Below are 20,875 nucleotides of genomic sequence, written 5' to 3' on the forward strand. Positions count from 1 at the left end.
AAGGCCTGGGGCTCAGTGAGGTGGTGGGGGGTGGGGGGTGGTCCCGGCAGAAAAGAACATCAGAGTGGGTAGGGGCTGGGTCAAGGGACAGAGGAGGGAGGGGAACGAAGTGTGGGTATATGAGGGGGTGGGTAGGTTTGGGTTGGAAGAAGGTTGGGTTGAGAGAAGGAGGGGCTGAGGACCCATTTAGCTCCAGATTACTGGGTTATTAAGAAGGAGAATAAACTTAAGAAAAATATTGGTTTAATGGGTGGTTTTGCGCTCTCCTTGAGGATACTTGCAAGGAAAGCTGGGCTCTTGTAATCAGGAGGATTAATCTGCCTGACTGCCTCCTCCCGTGGGCAGACCCTCAGCGGTGCTTGCTGGATGAGGGGCCAAGACCCACCGAAGCCCAGGGGTGACGGTGTCCTCGCTGAGTGCTGCCTCACGTGTTTCTTGCGTGTCTTAAAAACCTCTGTAAGCCACCGTTATGTAGAGCCAAGGCCTCCTTCCTAAACACTGTCCTTCCTGGGGGCTTCTAGAGCCTCAGCTAGAAGAACCACTAGGTTTCATTTCGATTTTTATTGTTTTGCTGGGGAAACTTCAGATTTGCAGGTGCTTGGGCACAGCTGTTGCTGGGGCTGCAGAGCTGCTGACGCGGCCGTGTGCTTTGAGAACGGGCTCGCCTGGCCGCTAATACCGTAGTCAGCGTCAGGCAGACACTTAGTTGGCGGAATCCATGTCCAAGGAATAAACTTTTCTCAGAAATCACAGCTTCATTGACACATTTTCTTTCCCATCTTAAGTAAAAACTCTAGAAAGTTGCCTTTTATTGGATTTTTTTCTGCTGCGGGGTTATTTTAACCCACATTTCTCAGCATCTGCCTAAAATCCCAATACAAATACCTTGAATTGTTTTTATTCAGACTTAATATTTAGATTTAAAAGGTTAAAATTTTCAATACCAAATTTACATCTTTGTTGGTAGTGACGGTGAGTAGGCAAAGGAGAGGAGGTCTCAGGCCCGTTTGGTTTCCTAGAGAAAACACTATGCAAGATTTTTCAGCTTATTATTTGAGGGTTTGAGACCATGCAGAAGCAATCTCCATAAGGGGGTTTAAATTGGCAAAAACTAGCATAGAAATAAAGTACTTGCTAATAAGTATTTGCTAAGATTTATACAGTCTTTTTTTTTTCCTCCTTATCTTGAGGTAAAAGGTCTTGGTTGTAATAGTCTCTCTAGATTTCTTCCTGGGTTTTCCTGCTAAGACGGAAACATATTAATAAAGATTTACTCAGACTTTTCTTTGCTGGAGTGTTTTATTTCTTATCAAATTAATCCCCCTTAGCTTGCAGTCCCATGTCAGGCAGGGTGAGTGCAGGCAGGAGCTTACAACAGTCTTGTTGACTTTGCAACTTGATCTACTGCAAGGGAAGATGGAACGGGCCCCCCATGCCAGCTGTCCAGTTCCCAGGGCAGAACATGGGAGGCCAGGAGGCTGGGTCTCCAGGAGAGCAGGGATCTGAGGCAATGAAGGAAAACTTTTAACCCTATTGCCCTTGCTGTTATTCATGTTACATGGGTAAAGTCTCATGATGTTGGGTGTCCAGAGGTAAATTCAACCACTGGTGTTTCCATCTGTCAGAACCTATGGGCCTGGGACACGGTGCAGAGCGCTATGCCCAAAGGAAGCTGTCTCTCAGGGCCAGTCATCACAATGAAACGGAAATTCAAGAAGCCTGCCGCAGGTCCCCTCCGACGTGGGTCCTTGGAGTGAGTAACAGTTTGGAAAGATCTCCTTTTCCTGTGATTTTCTGAGTTACTAACAACTTTTGAGTTCACTGCCTTCACTGTTCATCTCTACTGGGGTAACTTTTTTTTTTAATAGTTCATTTTTTAAAATAAAAAAGATTTTATTTATTTGAGAGAGAGAGCGAACGTACAAGCTGGGGGTAGGGGCAGAGGGAGAAGCAGACTCCCGCTGAGTGAGGAGGCTGATGCGGGTCTCGATCGCAGGACCCTGGGATCATGACCTGAGCTGAAGGCAGGTGATTAACTGACTGAGCCACCCAGGTGCCCCAATAGTCTAATTTATTCTGCCATGTATCTTGTTTCCAGATTTAGGGGGACAGTAGTACATCCAGCTATTTAGCTCACTTTAGATGATCACTATGGTTAACTTTTTTCTTATTCTATATGTAAATCATAATCCAGAAGAAAGATGTGAAAGAAAAGGTACTTGAGTTTTACCAAGGGGGAAGATCTTTTAAAAATGCATTTTGCATTTCTTACCAGCTTTCATGATAGAACTGTGAGCCACTTGATCTGCAATGTGGAAGATGTGGTTAGCTTGGTCTTGGTGGGTGCTCTGCGAGACTGTGATCCATGAAGCTGCCCATTTCTAGCCTGAAAAAGGCAACAAGGAGATGAGTATGTGGTAAGACAAAGAAGCTGGGCATCTACCAAATAATAACATCGCCCAGAGGCTCGAATTCTGTGATTCTTCCTCTAAGTGGAAGTTGGAGACTTATTCTAAAGCTAAACACGAATTTCCTTCCTTTCTTTTTTTTTTTTTAACACGAATTTCTCGAAATCAGAAATCATAGATAACTTATTTTGTAGTAACTTCCTTTGTGAGTCAGATAGGAGGCACTCAATAGTTCCTCACTGAATTGAATTAATGACATTCTGGTAAAGGAATACAGATATGGATGATGCAGTTGATTACAGTGAAGCCTCCTTTCTTAGACTCATAGAGACATGATGCTTCTCAGATGCTTTTTTTCTCTTGAATGCTTGTGTAGAAACTTCCAGAAGCTGGTGTTCTTAATCTGTTTGTTAGTTCTTCCATGTACAACTATGGCTTCTGTGGAAGGGCTTTAAAATTTTTAAGTAAATTAATTTTATCAAGAACACTCAAAATACTTCTAAGTGTACCATACAGTATTGTTATCTGTAGGCACAATGTTATACATCAGATCTCTAGAACTTAGTCATCTTGCATAACTGAAATGTTACACCCACTGATTAGCAACTTCCTTTGCCCCATCTGCCTAGCCCTTGGCAACCACCATTCTATTCTTTGCTTCTAGGAATTTGATTATTTTAGGAAAAAAAACTCATGTAAGTGGAATTGTGCAGTATTTATCCTTCTGTGACTGGTTCATTTCACTTAGCATAATGTCCTCAATGGAGAAAGAGAACGTGGCATATACATCGAGTGGATATTATTCAGCCTTAAAAAAGGCACTCCTACAATACATGAGAACATTGATGAAGGGGTTCATTCATTCATTCATTGAATCTGTGTTATTGAGTGGCAACTCTGGGCTAGGTAGGCATCATGAATTGTTATAGATTTCTACTTTGAAGTAGTTTTCGAGATCAGTGATCTCTTTTTGGTATGCATGTCCATTCCACACATGTATATTTAGTTATTTATAAATTATATCTGAATTACTCTATGAATATTCATTATAAAGTGGTCACAATAATAGAAATTTAAAAGATGAGGTAAGCATAAAATAGATAATACTTTAACTAATTATTTTCATTTATTAATGGTATAAAAGTTCTTTTAGCCTCATTAACTATATGTAGAAGGAGAAATATTATTGAATATGTCTAAATTGATTTTTTAAATCTTTGTGATACTCCAATTTGAAGATCTGGGTCTAAGTCCAACTGACTTAAGTACTTTGTTTGAATGGATGTCGTAGCTGAAAAAGATACCATACAAAGATCCTGAGAGCTAAATAAAAATAGTGTATTGTTGGCTGTGCTAAATGAATTACAAAAATCATTTTGTAACTCCTTCCATTGGTTTAGCAGAGGTTTTATTTTTAAATCTGGCTAGTAAATTGCCATCTTAGCTGACATTAACTAGACTGACAAACTCATTGAAGATGTTGCCTTTTCATATTTTTAACACACTGAGTTAAAACCACTCAACATCTGTATCTGGAAAATTCTTAAGCTCAAACATTCTGCTTCTACTTAAAAAATATGAAGGTAAGAGAGTTTTCATAGGTGACACACATCTGTATTGTAATTGTTACCAACAATATCACATAATGATGGATATATTCCTAAATATCTAGTAAACTTCCACTTCCTCAATGTTTTCCCCATTGCACGAGCTTCCAAAAGCATCATTAAGATGTCATCTTTGCCTTGATGGGCCGATTAAATGCAAATTGTGTTTGTTACTTAAAAAAAATCTGCAGGTAGCATATTTTGGACAGTCAACTCATCAACCAAAAAAGAATAGCAAACTTAGTATGATTATATATTCTTAAAATATACATAATTCATTTTTCAGTTTGACAGTTCTTTAGAGTCTTTTGCCATGAGGTAATCAGTGACTCTCTTTGTGGTGCAAGCGTCTCATACCATTATGAAGATTGTATCATCGAGAGGTGCTGTGTCTATAAAGTTAATCACACAGATAATCATCCTGTACACCTTTACTATGTTGCAATAGGTTGGAAGTGAATGAACTGAGCAAGGGCACCATCGTCACCCTTTCTCCCATACAGAGCTCCCTCTTGTCTCTGGGGATGCTCTCAGACCCATGGGTCACATAACCAAGTTTGGGTCCCGGCATTAGTCCATGCTGGGGTGACCATTCTCCATGACTGAGCACTGAAAATCAAGAGTTCCAAGAAATCTTCGGTCCAGGGCAAACTGGGACATCTGGACCCCTACTCCACATATTTAATACAAGTAGATTGTTTCTTTTTTCTTATAAATTAGTCATTTCTTTCTGTGCCCCGAAATAGATGGTCTCATATGATCCCTAAGATACATACACCCCACTTTGGAGCTTGGATGAAGGAATCTTGCTTGCTGGAGTTGTCCCCGAAAGTTCCCATGAGGACCGCTGGAGGGAAGCTGGCTCTGGCCCGAAGAAGCTTGCCACTCCTGTGCTAAGTCAGTACTTGTCTGGGAACATCAAAATGATGTTTCCCATCTGGGAGAAGGAGTGATGGTAGCATGGGACACATGGTCATTACATGCTCCCTTCAAACTAAAATCAGATCCTCACAAAAGGTTTTCTTTACCCAACCTGGTCCTCAAGTGACACCTGTATTAACATGACTGTGTCAACTCATCTGGGAAAATCCTAAAAGGAAGCACATTTTTCTTAAGGTCAGGGTACCAGCTTCTTTCACCCAATTCAGTTAGGCAAGAAACTACACCACAGTTCTCAGCCGAGTCTGCACTAAGTTAGAATCACCTGAGGGGGTTTAAAAATCCCTGCATCAGACCGAGACTCCGACCAACTGAGACAGAATTGCTAGAAGTGGGAACCAGACATCAGGAGTTTTTAAAGCTCGCCAGGTGATTCCAACATGCAGCCAAAGCTGAGACCCACTGCTCATCTACCTTTCCCCCTCCAGTGGTTTTGGGATTACTCGTGTGTCTGAATGCTGAAAAACAGATCTCAGATGATGCAACATGTGTGTGACACATAGAATCAATGCTGTGCCATTTAATCGGAGTTGGGTTCCTACCAAACCAGGCAGTGTTATGGGTCATACTGCAGAAGTTCTTCATTAGAGAGGGAAAGCCCAGAGGTCTTAGCAATCACTACAGCAGGCCTCTCGAGTGGATAGAGTCAGTTGAGAGATACAGCTAAAGCCATTTTAAATGTCCATTATCTGACAGCCCAAGACTTTCTTTGACTATGTATAGACCCCTAAGCAAATGCAAGAATGAAACATAAAGGAAAGAGCAGGGTGTTTGCAGCCTTCTCCGTCTCACCCATGTACTTTTTTTTTTTTTTTTAAGATTTTATTTATTTATTTGACAGAGAGAGACATAGCGAGAGCAGGAACACAAGCAGGGGGAGTGGGAGAGGGAGAAGCAGGCTTCCCGCAGAGCAGGGAGCCCGATGCAGGGCTCGATCCCAGGACCCTGGGATCATGACCTGAGCCGAAGGCAGACGCTTAACGACTGAGCCACCCAGGCGCCCGCACCCATGTACTTTTAAACCTCAGGCATGGATTGATGTATTCAAATACGGAGCAGGGATCCTGGAGACAGGATCTATGGTAGAATCCCACAGGTAAGCCACCTCACAGGGCCCTCCCTGGGCAGTGTGCGATGATGAACTTTAAGCCAAACCAAGCTGTAAAGAATGAACCATGCAGGACTGAAAAATCTGCTTATCTCAATGACGGTATAATTCAGCCATGACCAATGTCCTTATTTGTTGTCTTAGAATTCTCCCTACTTCAGTGAAGATGTTGGTGTCTGCAGTGACTCAGGAGGGCTCCAGAGAGGTTGTCCCTAACTTCTGATAAATGGGACTAGAGACCCTTGCTTCATCTGCCATGTGCAATAAATAACTTATGTACTGGGTACTGTGCTACTTGTTGGGGAATTCAAAAAGTCAGGGCATAGCCCTTATTACAAGAAACTCAGGGTTATGGAGCAAATGGAAGGTTCTAATATAGTGAAATGAGTAGAGCGGTAAATATAAACCGAGGTGTGTTCTGTACCTCACATTTACTAATAAAGCTGTTACTACAATCTCATTTAATCTTCACAAAAAGCAAATAAGGAATGTACCATTTTAATTCCTGTTTACAGGGGGGAGAAACCCTTAAAGAGGTTAAGTAATTGGTCCAAGTTCACATGGTGACCTCAATTCATCAAGCAAGTATTTACTGTTTACCCTGTGCATAAAGGTGGATGCAGATGAAGATACGGATGAAGATAACTGGGGGGTTGGAATGTCCCCACCTGGAGTGCCTCAGATTACAGTAACCCAGGGGTCTCTGTATTGGGAGAATCCATTCCAAAGGGGGCAGGCAGGGAGGGGTGGACACAAAAGTTTCAGACGTGTGCTTCAGTCAGCACTGAATCCAGAATGGATGTGCAGAGACGTGGGTGGCATTTTAGGCCAGACTGCTGGTTGCCTTGAGATCTCGAATCTCCATGGTTAGTGGTATTCCTCCTCAAAGTCATCTATGCTCTCTAGTAGCTTCACGGTGCTAATTATCTATGTGCTAATATCCAAACTCCGTGGCTTTTGCTACTAAATGAGGTAATACCATTTTGGACATGCGGTATATACACAATGTAAATAGATAAATGAATGGGTGTATATTTACATAACTAAATATATTTCATGGATTACACAGATTGTAGCCAGAATTCTTACCTGTTTGTACTTCTGCGGTCTCTATGAAGCTTTGTCCTTCAACTGACCTATATCCAACGGGTGTGTCCACAGAGGCAGCAACATGGCACGTGCAGAGGCTGTTTCTCAGGTGTCTTGATTTTCAAAGTTGCCGTTAAGATTCTGAGCCTCCCATGCCACCTGTGGGCCCAGATTTTGTTTTCTCTGTCAGTCAAGGGGAGTATCATTTGCCCATTTCTTAGGGTGAGGAATTCTGAGCATTAGTAGGTTGTGGCTGCAAAGCAGTCTACGCAAGCTTATGCTTAGGTGCTTTCCAAAATTGAAGGATGTGGTGATGGTTGCTTTATGTTCATTATGCTTTTTTTTTTTGGCATTCCTTTTGATTTGGTATTCACCCATTCAACAAGTGCCTTAGTGAGTTGTTACTCAAGCCTGACACAATCCGCCTGGAGGTAGCTTGGATCCCACAGGTTAAGGGCTCACTCCCACAAGACTGCCCCCCACCACTTCAGGTGCCAATAGAAAGTTCTGACCCACATGCTCTAGATTGGAACTATTTTACTTTGACTATGTGTTGGAAGAGATGCAAAAGGCAAAGGGAGGGGTGCACCCCTCTTCCCAAACCTGCAAATGTTCACCAATCTAGAAGCCCTCTGAACCCCACCCTTTTTTAAAAAAAATTTTATTAATGGGGAGGGGAGGGAGAAGCAGGCTCCCACTGAGCAGGGAGACTGATGTGGGGCTCAATCCCAGGACCCCGAGATCATAACCTGAGCCAAAGGCAAGCGCTTACCCAACCAAGTCACCCAGACACCCCCAACCCTTTTGGCTTTTTATGGAGGCTCCTTACATAATCACTGATTGACTAAATCATTGGTCCTGGCGATCAATTCAACTTCCAGCCTCTCTGCCCTCTCAGGAGGTTCCAGGCGCCAATCACAGGTTGGTTCCTCTGGCAACAGGCCCCTCCTCAGGTTACCTAGGGGCTTTCCTAAATCACTTCATTAACGAAACAAAAAACACCTTTATCCCTCTGTCACTTAGGAAATTCCAAGGGTCTGTGCTGGGAATGGGATGAAGACTAAATTTCTATTTCTTAAAATCACAGTATCGTATCGTAGTGAGTAACTACTATGTCCAGCCGTAGTACTGGGACCCTTTATAAATCAAGAATTCCTTGCCTTTCTTTTTTGTTTCCTGACATAGTTAACATAAATCAGAATATCTAAGGGGCTGAAATTAAATGTATTAAACACCTTGGGCAATTTCAACATAGAATTCAGTTCTTGCAAATTATTCATTAGAGTACCCTATCCTGTAGATTTGATTTAAAACTGCCTTTCAGAGGAAGGAAAGATGTAGATGAAGTTTTTATGAAATAATTCGAAATACATATTTCCCTTTATTCTGAAGGGGATTCTCTTTTGTTTTTCCAAATATCTTGGACTTACATATCCACGTTTCCCCTTTTTAAACAGAAATCTACATGCCATCTTACTAAACGGAAAAGCATAATCCTTTCTGCACAAGCGGATAAAGAGTCCAAGGGCTTTGGGGTAAAGACGCATTAACGATGCCCAACTGCCATTGTAGATCTGTATTTCTGTCTTTCTGCCTAGGGAAGCAAGTCAGGATAAAGATTTTTTGGAGTTGCGGCATTTGGCCCTCTTGGCCCCGGGAACACTGACGCTGGTCTATGAACCTGAAGACAAGGAGGCAGACAGGAGATTCTCACGATGCTCAAGGGGCTTTTGAGCTTGCCTGCCAGCTCACTGTAGCGACTCAGCAACAACTCACAAGGACGAGTTCTGAGGCTCTGCATTCGCGCCTGTGTTCCACCGGCGAGTTCTGATTAGATGCACATCTGAAAAGGAGTAAGAGGCTCTTCCACACATCAAAAGCCATTGTTACCTCATCTGAGGTAGTGGTACATAGTGAAAAGAAGAACAGTTCAGAGCAGACAAAACTGGGTTTCAATGGGTATAATATATATAATAATATAATTAAAGTGCCCATTGTAACGTCTGACATTTCTATCATAAGCCTTCCATAAATGTTAGCTCCTCCTACGTAGAAGGTGAGGAGATCTTGCATCTTACACTTAACATTTAAAAACAGCTCACAGGCATGCTAGGAATGCTTCATAAACAAAATTTAAAGGCAAATTAGCTTTCTTGTAGCTGACATTAAAACAATCTCCTGGCTGCAAAGTAATTTACCTTGCTGTTTACAGCAGTCGCTTGTCACCAGTTTTAGGTCTGACATAAGAGTATCTTTCATATACTTAAATAATGTAGTTGTCATAACCCTTATCATCCTGGTGACCCTGGTTATTAAAATTAGAATGTACGCACAGACTTACCAAAAACGCAGTATATTCTTCTGGGAAAGTTCAATGCCATGACACGGATTCATCAGAAGCCTGTGGGGTGAATAACCCACAAAGGGCTGGAAAACAGCAGTGACAGGCACACGTATCCCTGAATTCCTCGGGGTTTGCCCTGAGGTTACCAGGGAGACTTCTGATATTTCACATCACTGTTACTTTTTTTTTCCCTACACATCATTTTATCATGAATATTTTCAAACATGCACAAAAATTCAAAAAACTGTACAGCGAACGCCCATATACTCACCACCTAGAGCTACCATGAACATCTCTCTCTAGTTTATCTTAAATGGATCTAATCCATCTATTTCTCCATTAATCTATTTTGTATTTAGATGCATTTCAAAGCGAGTTGTGGACATCAGTACACTCACCTCTAAGTACTTTAGGATGCATGTATTAAACTGATATTAGATTAGGGTTCTTGTTTTATCACGAGGTAAAATTTACATACAATGAAACATAAATTCAATGAGCGCCCCTGTATAACTTGAATCTCTATCAAGATACAAAACGTTACTATCGCTCCCAGATTCCCTCATGCCCCTACTCCGTCTCCGCTGCCACCTCCGGGGAGGCAACCACCAATTATTTTTTGGCATAGATTAGTGTTGCCTGTTGTAGAATTAACATGAATGGGATCATACAGTATACACTCCCTTGTGTAACTCTGTCACTCAGCAAGATGCTTTTATACTCATCACATTGTTGCACATATAGTTTGTTTCTTTGAATTGCTGAGTAGTATTCCATTGCAAGAACATACTACAATTTGTTTATCCATTTTCCTATTGATTGACACCTGGGCTGTTACCAGTTTCTGGTTATTATGAATACAGTTGCTAAAAACATTCTTGTACAAGTTGGTTTACTTTGTGTATGTCTGTGTGTGTACACATATGCTTTTATTGATTTTGGGTAAGTACTTAGAATGAAATTACTGTATCATACAGTATATATATGTTTAGTTTCATAAGAAAGCTGCCAGATCTTTTTCCAAAGTGGTTGTGCCATTTTATTCCACAACCTTGCTAATACTTGGTTTATTTCACTTTGGCCTTAGTTTGCATTTCTTTAATGACTAATGATGTTAGACACTGTCCGACACATGTTTATTGTTCATTTATCTTCCTTCGTGAAATGTCTGTTCAAATCTTTTGCCCAGTTTTAAAAAGGTAATTTGTCTTCTTATTGAGTTATAGGATGTTTATGTATTCTGAATACAATTCCTTTGCTTGATACATGTTTTGTGAATATTTTCTCCAGGCTGCAGCTTCTGTATTCATTTTTCTAATACTCTCTTTTGATGAGAATAAGCTTTTAAATTTGATGCAGTATTTTCTTTTATGGGTATTTATTTTTGTGTCTTACCTAAGAAATCTTTGCCTTCCCCACCCAAGTTGTGAAGATATCCTATTTTCTTCTAGAAGCTTGGTAGTTTTATGTTTTATATTGAAATCTAAGATCCATTTTTTTGGTGGGATATGAGATAGGAGTCAAGGGTTCCCCCCATGTACATTCCACTTCTAATACCATTTGTTGAAAAGCCTTTCCTTTCTCCATTGGATTTATCTGACGTTTTTGTTGAAATTAAATGAATACATAAGTATGATTCTATTTCTGGACTTTCTTTTCTGATATATTGATACATTCATCTATTCTTAATTCATGTAGCTTTGTAGTGAAACTTGAAATCAAATATGTAAGTCCTCCAACTTTGTTCTCCTTTTTTCAAAATTGCTTTGAATATTTTTAGGTCCTTTACATTTCCATGTACATTTTAGAATCAGTTTGTCAATTCCTACAAAAAAAAAAAAAAGAAAGAAAGAAGACTGGTGAGATTATGATTGGGATTGCACTAAATTTGTAGATCAATTTGCAGATAATTGGCATCTTAAAACATTGCATATTCTAATCCATGCACATGGTATATCTCTCCATATATTTAAATCTCTTAAAATTTTTCTAAGTAAGGTTCTGTAGTTTTCAGTGTACAAGTCCTATATATGTTCTTAAAATTTATTCCTAAGTATTTCATGTTTTTTATGTTATCATAAAATAAATTATATTTTAAAATTTCATTCTGTAATTACTACTAGTATATACAAATACAATTAATATTTGTAGATCAACCTTATATCCTACAGTTTTGCTAAACTTATTTATTGGTTATAGTAACTATTTTTTTATAGGTTTCTTAGGATCTTCTATATAGATATTCATGTCTGAACAGAGTTTTTACTTCTTTCTGTCTTTATTTTGCATTGGTTAGGACTTCAGTAAATGTTGAATAGAAGTCGTGAGAGGCAACATACTTACCTTATTCCCAATCTTAGAAACCATTCAGTATTTACCATTATGTATGATATTAGTTGTAGGTTTTTAATGGATGCCTTTGATTGAGGAAAGATCGAAGAAATACCTTTTCATTTCTAATTTTCTTAGTTTAAAAAAATCACAACGGTGCTGAATTTGTCATATGACTTTTTTTTGATCCATTGAAATAATCATGCAATGTTTCTCCTTCATTCTGTCAATATGGTGAATTACATGGATAGGTTTCTTTGAAATTTAAATTAACCTTGTATCCTTGGAATAAATCTCACTAGACCACAATGTAACTATTTTTTAGTAAAAGTTTTCATCTATATATATATTTTTAAAGATTTTATTTATTCATTTGACAGAGAGAGAGATAGTGAGAGCAGGGACACAAGCAGGGGGAGTGGGAGAGGGAGAAGCAGACTCCCCGCTGAGCAGGGATTCCGATGCGGGGCTCGATCCCAGGACCACGGGATCATGACCTAAGCAGAAGGCAGATGCCCAATGACTGAGCCATCCAGGCGCCCCAAGTTTTCATCTGTATTTATGAGGGCTATTGGCCTGTTATTTTCATGCACTGTGTTTATCAGGTTTTGATATCAAGTTATGCTAGCCTCACAACATGAATTGGGAAGTGTCTCCTTTCCATAATCTATTATAGTTTGTGTAAGATTGTTGTTCATTGTTTCCTGACATGTTTGATACAACTTACCAGTGAAATTACCTGGGCCTATAGCTTTCTTTGTGGGACTGTTTTTGATGCCATATTTAATTATGGTTTCTCAACCCTGGCACTACTGACATTCTTGACTAGATAATTCTTCGTTGTGGGAGGCTGTTTGATGCTTTGCAGGATGGTTAGGGCCAAACCTGCCATCTATCCATTAGATGCTAATAGCTCTCCCTCACCTAGTTGTGACACCAAAAATGTCTCTAGACATTGCCAAATATCCCCTAGGGAATAAAATCACTCCTTGGTTGAGAATTATATTTGATCTATATTTTAAAGATGTATCCTAAGGTCATTGAGTTTTCTTTTAATCCTTTTTAAATATGTGTATTTAAATCTATAAATTTCCCTTTAACACTACCTTAGCTGTGTTTTGTAAATTTTTATATATTGCATTTTCATTACAATTAAATTAGGGATATTTTCTAATTTTCCTTGTGATTTCTTCTTTGACCCATTGGTATGTGGACATGTTTTGTTTGCTTTCCATGTATTTTGGCATTTTCCAGATATCATAATATTACTGGTTTGCAATTTAATCCTATTGTGAGAGAATATATTCTGTAAGACTGCAATCTTTTCAAATGTATTAAGACTTATTTTATGGACCACCATTTGGTCTTTCTTGGTGAACATACCATGTTCTCTTGGGAAAAAAAATCAAATTCTGTAATTGTTGGATGTAGTATACAATACATGTTAATTCAGTTAAGGTGGTTGATAGTATTGTTTAGTTCTTCTATGTATTTACTGGTTATTTTTGTCTAGTTATTCTATCAGTTGCTGAAAGAGGGGGTGTTGAAATCTCTATGACCGTGAGTTTATTTCTCTATTTAGTCCTGTTAGCTTTTGCTTTGTGTATTTTGAATTTCTGTTATTAGGCATGTACACATTTATGGTTGTCATGCCTTCTTTATAAATAGATTCTTTTATCATTATAAAATATCCCTCTTTGTCTCTGGTCATACTGTTTGTTTTGAAGTCTGCTTTATTTGATGTTAATATAGCCACTTCAGCCTCCTTGTGCTTACTGTTTGCTCAGTATTGCGGTTCCTTTGTAAGTAGAAATAATACTATGATATTTTATTTTTATATTGCATTATTTATGAACGCATTCAGCTTCTATGTTCTCCTTTGATCTCCATAGCAATCTTATGGGAAAATGATGCTGTTATTTGCATTTTACCGAAATGAAACTGAGTCCACAGGAATTAAGTGACTTTCCCAAGAGCACAGTGGTTAGTGAGTAGAAACACAGCCTGGCTTCTGTCTTGCTCCAATGCCTGGCTCTTGACCACTATGATATGCTTTTCTTCATAGATGAAGTAGAAGGAGGATTGGAGGAATCCAGTGTGGCATGCCAAGCGATAAGTGAGGGCAAATGTAGGAAGCCTATACGGAGAAAGTCATCCATTTTCTAACATCTAAAGATGTGGATGCTCACAGTACCTCTCCAAGGCTCCAGGTTGACTCTAAAGAAAAAGCTTTTGGTTATAAAGGCTGTGAGACATTGTCACCATAGGGTGAATGGAATCATTAAGACCTCTGAGCCTCAGAGGGGGTTGGGCCTGTGAGCATCGCTGTCACATGATGCATTTGAGGAGCATCAGCTATGTGTTTCCATTTTGTTATATGTAGGACAGTTTGGCCTGGAGATAGAGGGATGGATCAGATGCTCTCTGCTCGGCCACCTGCCCTAAGATTCCATGACTCCTTCTTACGGAAGCCATAAGAAAAGCTGAGGTCTCAAGCTGCCACTCACATGGGGGAGACTGACCTTCTCTGAAGGAGCCTTTCCTTGCTTCTCACCTGGCAGTCTAAGCCACAGGTGGCCAAGCTGTTGGTCCTCCTGGGGCTTGTCTGCTCCAACTGGACCCAGGAGCTGAGCTATGCAAATACCAATTATGAGCTTGAATTTGTACTGACCTCACCTTTTGCTTTGAAACCTCCAATGCCCACATGCCTGCCCGAAGGAAATCTGTCTAGGAAATTTGGACAATTGTTTGGTTGTTGTTTGTCTTTTGGGGCAAGTGGTAAATTTTATAACTCATAGACATAAGCTTGTGATTTTATTAAATATTCCTAGCTTTACAGTGATTTCTGTAACAAAAAATGCACTTTGCCTTGTTTGCCTCCCAGTCCACTTCACTTTGATCACTTGCTATTTTAAAATAAACTGTAGACCTTTCTGCTTCTGTGTCCTTGACATGCCCTTTCTCTCCTGTTAACTCGCCTCCAATGCCCAGTTCAAATACCCCCTTCTCTGAGAACCCCCCACCACCTCGTCAGTCAGAGTAAATGACTCTGAGCGCCAAGGGCCCATTGTAGGAATCCTCCCACCTTCGGTGAGCCCCAAGGATCCCCTGGAGGAAAAGCATTCCCCTTCAAGAGGTACGGGAAGGCAGAGTTTGGGCTTCAAAGCGGCAGCAGGGCAAACCCGCAAACCCACTGGATGAGTTGTGTGCCGGTCACGCCCGTCCTGAGTGGTTCCCCCTCTGTTTATCAGCTTGTCAAGTCCTGGGAAACTCTGCATTGATCAGTGGTGTCTGTTTTCAACCTGGAGCTGGAAAGGGTTAAGCAGTTAGGCAAGTCCCCTGTGGCTGGGTCATTTCTGGAGAATCCTGGCACAAGTCATTTGCATGATGCAGACTTACCTCCTCGGTGATGCGGGTGTGCTGCAATCCCAATGCAAACGATCTCCAGCTGTATTAACTTAGGGGGCTGATTGGACCACTGCTGAGAGCCCTTGTAGGAGATCGTTCTCACCCTTTCCAGCCCCGGGGACGGTAAAGTACAGATGGAACTTCCTATGTCCGGGTGAGAATGGTGCTGGTGGTGACTCTCGCCTCCTCCTCACCACATGGGGTTAGGGGTTGGTCAGGAGTTTGGGGCAGAGAGAGCTGGGAGGTTCTTCGGTCTAGCCCCATGACGCCTCCATTTGTGGGCTTCATCCTGGCCACACAGATGCTCAAGGTCATCTTCTCCCCTGGTCCCACAAGGCTTGTTGTTCATTAATAAACACTAATAAACATTAATAAACTGTGAGTACACAGTGCTTACTATGTTCTAGGCTCTGCTCTAAGTACTTCATGGGTATTAACTCATTTCATATGACAGTGACCGCCGCAGTCCTGCTCTGGAGTCTGTGGCTGGCTGAAGGCATGGCTATGAGGTCGGACGGATCTAGTTTCAAATCCTGGTTCTATCACTTAGTAGCCATGTGACCAAAGGCAAGTTGCTTGGTGCCTCTCTGCCCTAGCTTCTCCATCTATAAAATGGGTTCTCAAAGGATTGCCGGGAAGATTAGATGAGGTAATATAATGCACAGCACTTAGCCTAGGGCCTGGTGTCTTGAGTGATTGGTGGCCCTGAGGAAGAATGAGAAAGGAAATCTGATCTCTCAGAGATCCCTCTCTGTGGCCCATGGGATCGCCCAAACATTCTCCTCTGAGCAGAAGACCATCTTCAGTGTTCTAGAGACATGCGTCCCCTCTCTCTCGCTGAACTCTGAACTCCGTCCTGAGGCGACCTGCTGCCTGTGGAGGGTGGAATGGAGTGTGGGATGGCAGTGAATCAGAGCTCCTACCAGAAGAGTCTCAGGATGCTGAGCGAACTGAAAACTCAGTCCTGTGCATTTGTGCTTCTGATCAGATTCACTTCTGGGCTGGGGGCTGGGGGTGGTTGAGGGGGAGAGAGAACCCTCTGGCTCACCCCTGCAGAGCAGAGCCCCTGCTTGGGGCAGTTACAAGAGCCCACCCTCCTTATCTGTAGGGAGCTCTGCCATCAGAAGCCTCCTTGTGAGGGAGAGCCTAATGACTTCTGTCAACAAGGAGACCTAGGGCTTGGGATCGCCCCCTCCTCATCTCCTGGGGGAATCTTCATATTCTAATCTTGCCCCTTCAGCAGGCTGGGTAGGGGAGAGACAGGGGTCCTAAGCAGGGGCCTGGGATGTTCCCAGGGAAGACACGGCAAAGAGGCCCGGGTCCTGGATGGCACAGAATAGTCTGAAGGCCCTGACTTGGCAAGCTCAGACCAAGGATAACCTTTGCCCCCTCAAAACTTCACTTCACACCAGTCCTTTCCTTTGGGTCTGGCGCTCTTAGACTCCCTCAGACCCAGCAGGCCCCTGGCCCCTGGGTGGGGAGGGCCTGGATGGTCAGCAGCTTCAGGCACAGGGCACAGGGATCCTGCATGCCAGGCCCTTCACACCGCCCCCCCACCAAGGTCACCTGCCAGGAGAAAGTTAATGAGTGATTTATTAAGTCCCGCAGGTGACATTCCTGCTATTTACCTCCCAAACCCAGATGGCTGAAGGAGACTTTCATTTAGGGTTTAACAGTCAGAAAACTGATTTTGCCAAGGAGTATGCATTTGGATTTTATGTATTTTAGAGCAGTTTCTTTGCAGAGATGGCTCATGAAAGACTTCTTGGTATGTAGCATGGGAGGTAAATTCCACCCTGCGCAGCTCCTTGGGGACCAGGTCTCCACCGAATCAAGATAAGGCAGGTAGCACTATTACCAATATTTAATCAGGGCACACAGGATTCAGCTCTGTAAAGCAACACTAAGGACCTGTGTTTGTAAACTCTGGCTAAGTGCCAAGGAGAGTCCCTCCCTCACTTTAAGGGCAAGATTACGGAGTTGTTTTACCCAAAGTCAGTCATTGCAATTCAGATGGAGATGTTGTGCTGTGTAGCAACCCCCTTCCCCGGAGGACTCCATCCTTAACAGTCTGTGTCTGTGCTGGGCTGGGCTGGACAGAGCTTGGGGCTCTAGCCCTTCCTTTCTGTGAAAGGTCCCTCCCATCCTCCTAATTGGACCTCCCCCCCCACCCCCTGCCCCCACCATTATTATCCTGGTCTGCTCTGTCCACCTTCCCTGCTCAGCCAGCCTCTGGGCAGCGTCAACTGAGTGGCCTTACAGGAAGCATTTCTCCTCCTTTCTATCTCCAAATGACTTATTCTAGGGATTTGGGTCTCCCTGGGGGGACTTCCTGCCCTGAGAGCTGAGGGGCTCAGCCATGCCAGGGATGGGACTGTCGATGAGTCCTGGGTCCCGGGACCTGCTTCCATAAACATCCTCTGATCTCAGCAGATGAAAGCTATCAGTCCTGTTCTCCATCCAACTCCCCTGTTGGCTATCACTTGCCCTTCTGTGTCTTCACTCCTGGGGCGTGTGTGTGTGTATGTGTGTGTGTGTGTGTGTGTATTGGGGAGGGGGGTTGCGGCATGAGCTCTCCAGAGCTCCCTGATAGAAATCCTGCAGTTGTGTTGGGACATCCACGACTCCTCAACAGATCTCTGCCAGCTCCGTGGCAGAGTCACAATTCCTCACAGTCTTCAGGAACAACACGAGCTGCCGATACTGATTGATCACGTATGTTCTAGGCACAAAGTGCTCTTCCTCACTACATCTTCTGAGCTAAGTGCTATTATCAACTTCATTTTATAGATGAGGCTAACGAGACACAGAGAGGTTAAGTCAACTTACTTAAGGTCACACAGCTATTTAGTGGCCAAGTCAGCATGGAGGCCAAGATCTGTCTGAGTCTACACTGCATCCTTTAACACCAAATGTTCCTCTAACGTAAATAAATAAAACAACTGTATTTGCAATTTACTATAATTACACAAGTAGCTCACAGATACATAATTCTTGTGAACAAATGAAAACTGCTCAGATGAGGCTGGAATCCCATTCGATCAACATCCCCTACATTTTGTCACTTTCCCCCACTCAAGTGGTAATTATTCTCAGTTTGGCTCATAAAATTTCAGGGCTTTTCCCACCTCACATTCACATAAGTATGTGCACAGAAATTAGCAGCATTGCTGAGTACTCGTCAATACATGGAATTGTGCTCATAACCATCATTTTGGAAACTCCTTCACTTCACAATATTTTGACCCTCTTTCCAGGTAAGAATAGCGGATTCATTCATTCCTGTCTGCCACTGCCTAGAATTTCCTATTATGGGTGCACAGCTTTGTTGTCTGGTTTCTGTGTCATTTGCTTGTCATTCCACAGTTGTTGAACGTTTAAGTTGTTATCGAATTTCCATCATTGTGATGTTTTTACCAACGTCATTGGACATGGCTCCTTGTGTGCTTTTGTCGAGTATTTTTCTACAGCAGACGAAGTAGAACTGCTGGGTGCCAGAGCATGCAAATTTAAAACTTTAGTAGATATTGACAAATGATTCTCCAAAGTGGTTGCACCAATAAATAACTTTTTAACAACCGCTATGCATCTGCTGGGGTCAAGTACCCTCTCTCCAGGAGGACAGTGCAAGAGAAAATGGGCTTTAGTGGCAAGAGAGCACCCACGGGCAGCAGGCGGTGAGGGGTCTGTGCTGTGGCTTCGCAGCCTGATAGCTGGGCAGAGAACAGCCCCTCCGAGTCTCAGTGTTCACATCTGCAAAATGGAGCCAACAATCTCACTAGCTCAGAGGGCTGTTGTGAGGATTAATTGAGATGATATATGAAAAGCACATAGCATACGGCCATGTACATATGAAGAACCAATGACAATGATCATTAGCTACATGGGAAGGAAATGATGACCAGAGGCACTCAGAGCTCTCTTTCCTGGAAAATCTTTAAGCATAGCGAGCTCACACCAGGACTGGACCCAGACGCCATCTCCTGGAAGCAGAAAACTGGATGATAGGGTATGAACGACCAGCCAATTCCAGAGCAGAGCTGTAAGTCGCAAGCCATGACCTCAACCTTGACAGGCCAGCCGAGGAGAGGTGGAAGGCCATATAGCATGGACATTCATCATCTTTTTACGCAAACTACACATTTACAAGAAATGCTCTTGTGCTTTCGAGCTGTCAACTTTTTGCCTTTGAAATATCTTGACTTTTTAACCCTAACTTCTTTCACATTTTGTATGGCAAATGTGCAGGTTTCTAGGCCATCGAGGGAATGCCAATAAAGTAGTAATGCTTTCATTTGATGGGTTTCATTTTCCTATCAGCATGGCACAGTCTTGGCTCTGATCTTCACTTGATATGAATAACTTTGAGAGAATGGTGGAAACACTTTAAGTCCTTTGTAAAAATTGGATGACAAAAATGTCTATAAGAAAAGCTAGTGCTTATGGAGCACTTAAAATGTGCCAGACGTGGTGCTTATTAATTACCTTATGTGTGTTATTGGCTTATTACCTAATTTAATGCTCACAATAAGTAGAAGTAGGTGGTGGTCCCTGGAAGCAAATCTGGGTTGAAATCCACTAGCAGTGTAAGCCTTGGGAAAGTGACCTAGTGTCTCTGACTCAGGAGGTTTTCTTGAGAAGGGTAATGGACTGATATACAAGACTCCAGAAACAGCCCATGGGATCTCGGTGTGAGAGCCTGTCCCCCCCAACCATGATGCCCCCACCAGGTACCACCCTGGTGGTTGGGCTGAAAGCCAGGGGGATAAAGGCCTTTGTGACAACCTAGGTGAATATAACCATGAGAGCAATAACTGACCCCAAGTGTCAGTCCAGGCCAGCTCTCCTGAGGAGTGGCCTCTTGAGCTTGGTAGCTGGTACCGTGTTGGCAGTCCTCAGCTTGAGAGGAAGCAGAAGGGCTCCTACATTCCAGAGGGAGGCGGGGTGGGGGCAGGATTTATTTTAAGGAATTGACTCACGTGATGAAGGGAGCTGGCAAATCCAAAATCTGCAGCATGGGCCAGCAGGCTGAAGACCAGGGAAGGGCTGATGAGAGTGGAAACTGAGGCACAGAGGGGAGAAGTAACTTGCACAAGGGCAAGTGGCAATGAGAAGAGGAGCCAAAATTTGGACCCAAGCAAACTTTTCTTCAGAACCTATGCCCCTAACTGCTATCGTCTGTGGCCTTGGAACGACGAGGCTATTACTATATCTGTTCCCCTGTTGAATTTTTGAAAGTTTAAGAAAAGGTCTGTAATGTGCACAGTGGCTGGCAAAGAAGAGATACTCAATAGTTGCTAATTCTGTTCTTTGTTCTCTTCTGTCATTAAAAACGAGGCACGTGGCCACAGACAGCCTGGTTGCTATTACCTTTTGACCCCGATCCCTCTGTACCCAGGATCGGATTTTGAGCCAGAGGGGCATGTGCTGTGTGTGTGTTCGTTGAAGCCAGGTGGCTGGTGGCCGTGGGGGTGCTGGGCTGGCCTCCTGCATGCCTCTGTGTTGCCAAGCCAGCCTGGGACCAAACCCTGGACAGGCCATGAAGCCTGGAGAGAGATAACAGGGCTTGGGGGCTGACCTGGAAAGCCCAGGACCCAGCAGCCAGTGGGCAGATAGGGGCCGGGTGGCTCTGGGGGCCTTT

This window comes from Neomonachus schauinslandi, chromosome 11 (assembly GCF_002201575.2).
Source record: "Neomonachus schauinslandi chromosome 11, ASM220157v2, whole genome shotgun sequence".
Taxonomy (NCBI): domain Eukaryota; kingdom Metazoa; phylum Chordata; class Mammalia; order Carnivora; family Phocidae; genus Neomonachus; species Neomonachus schauinslandi.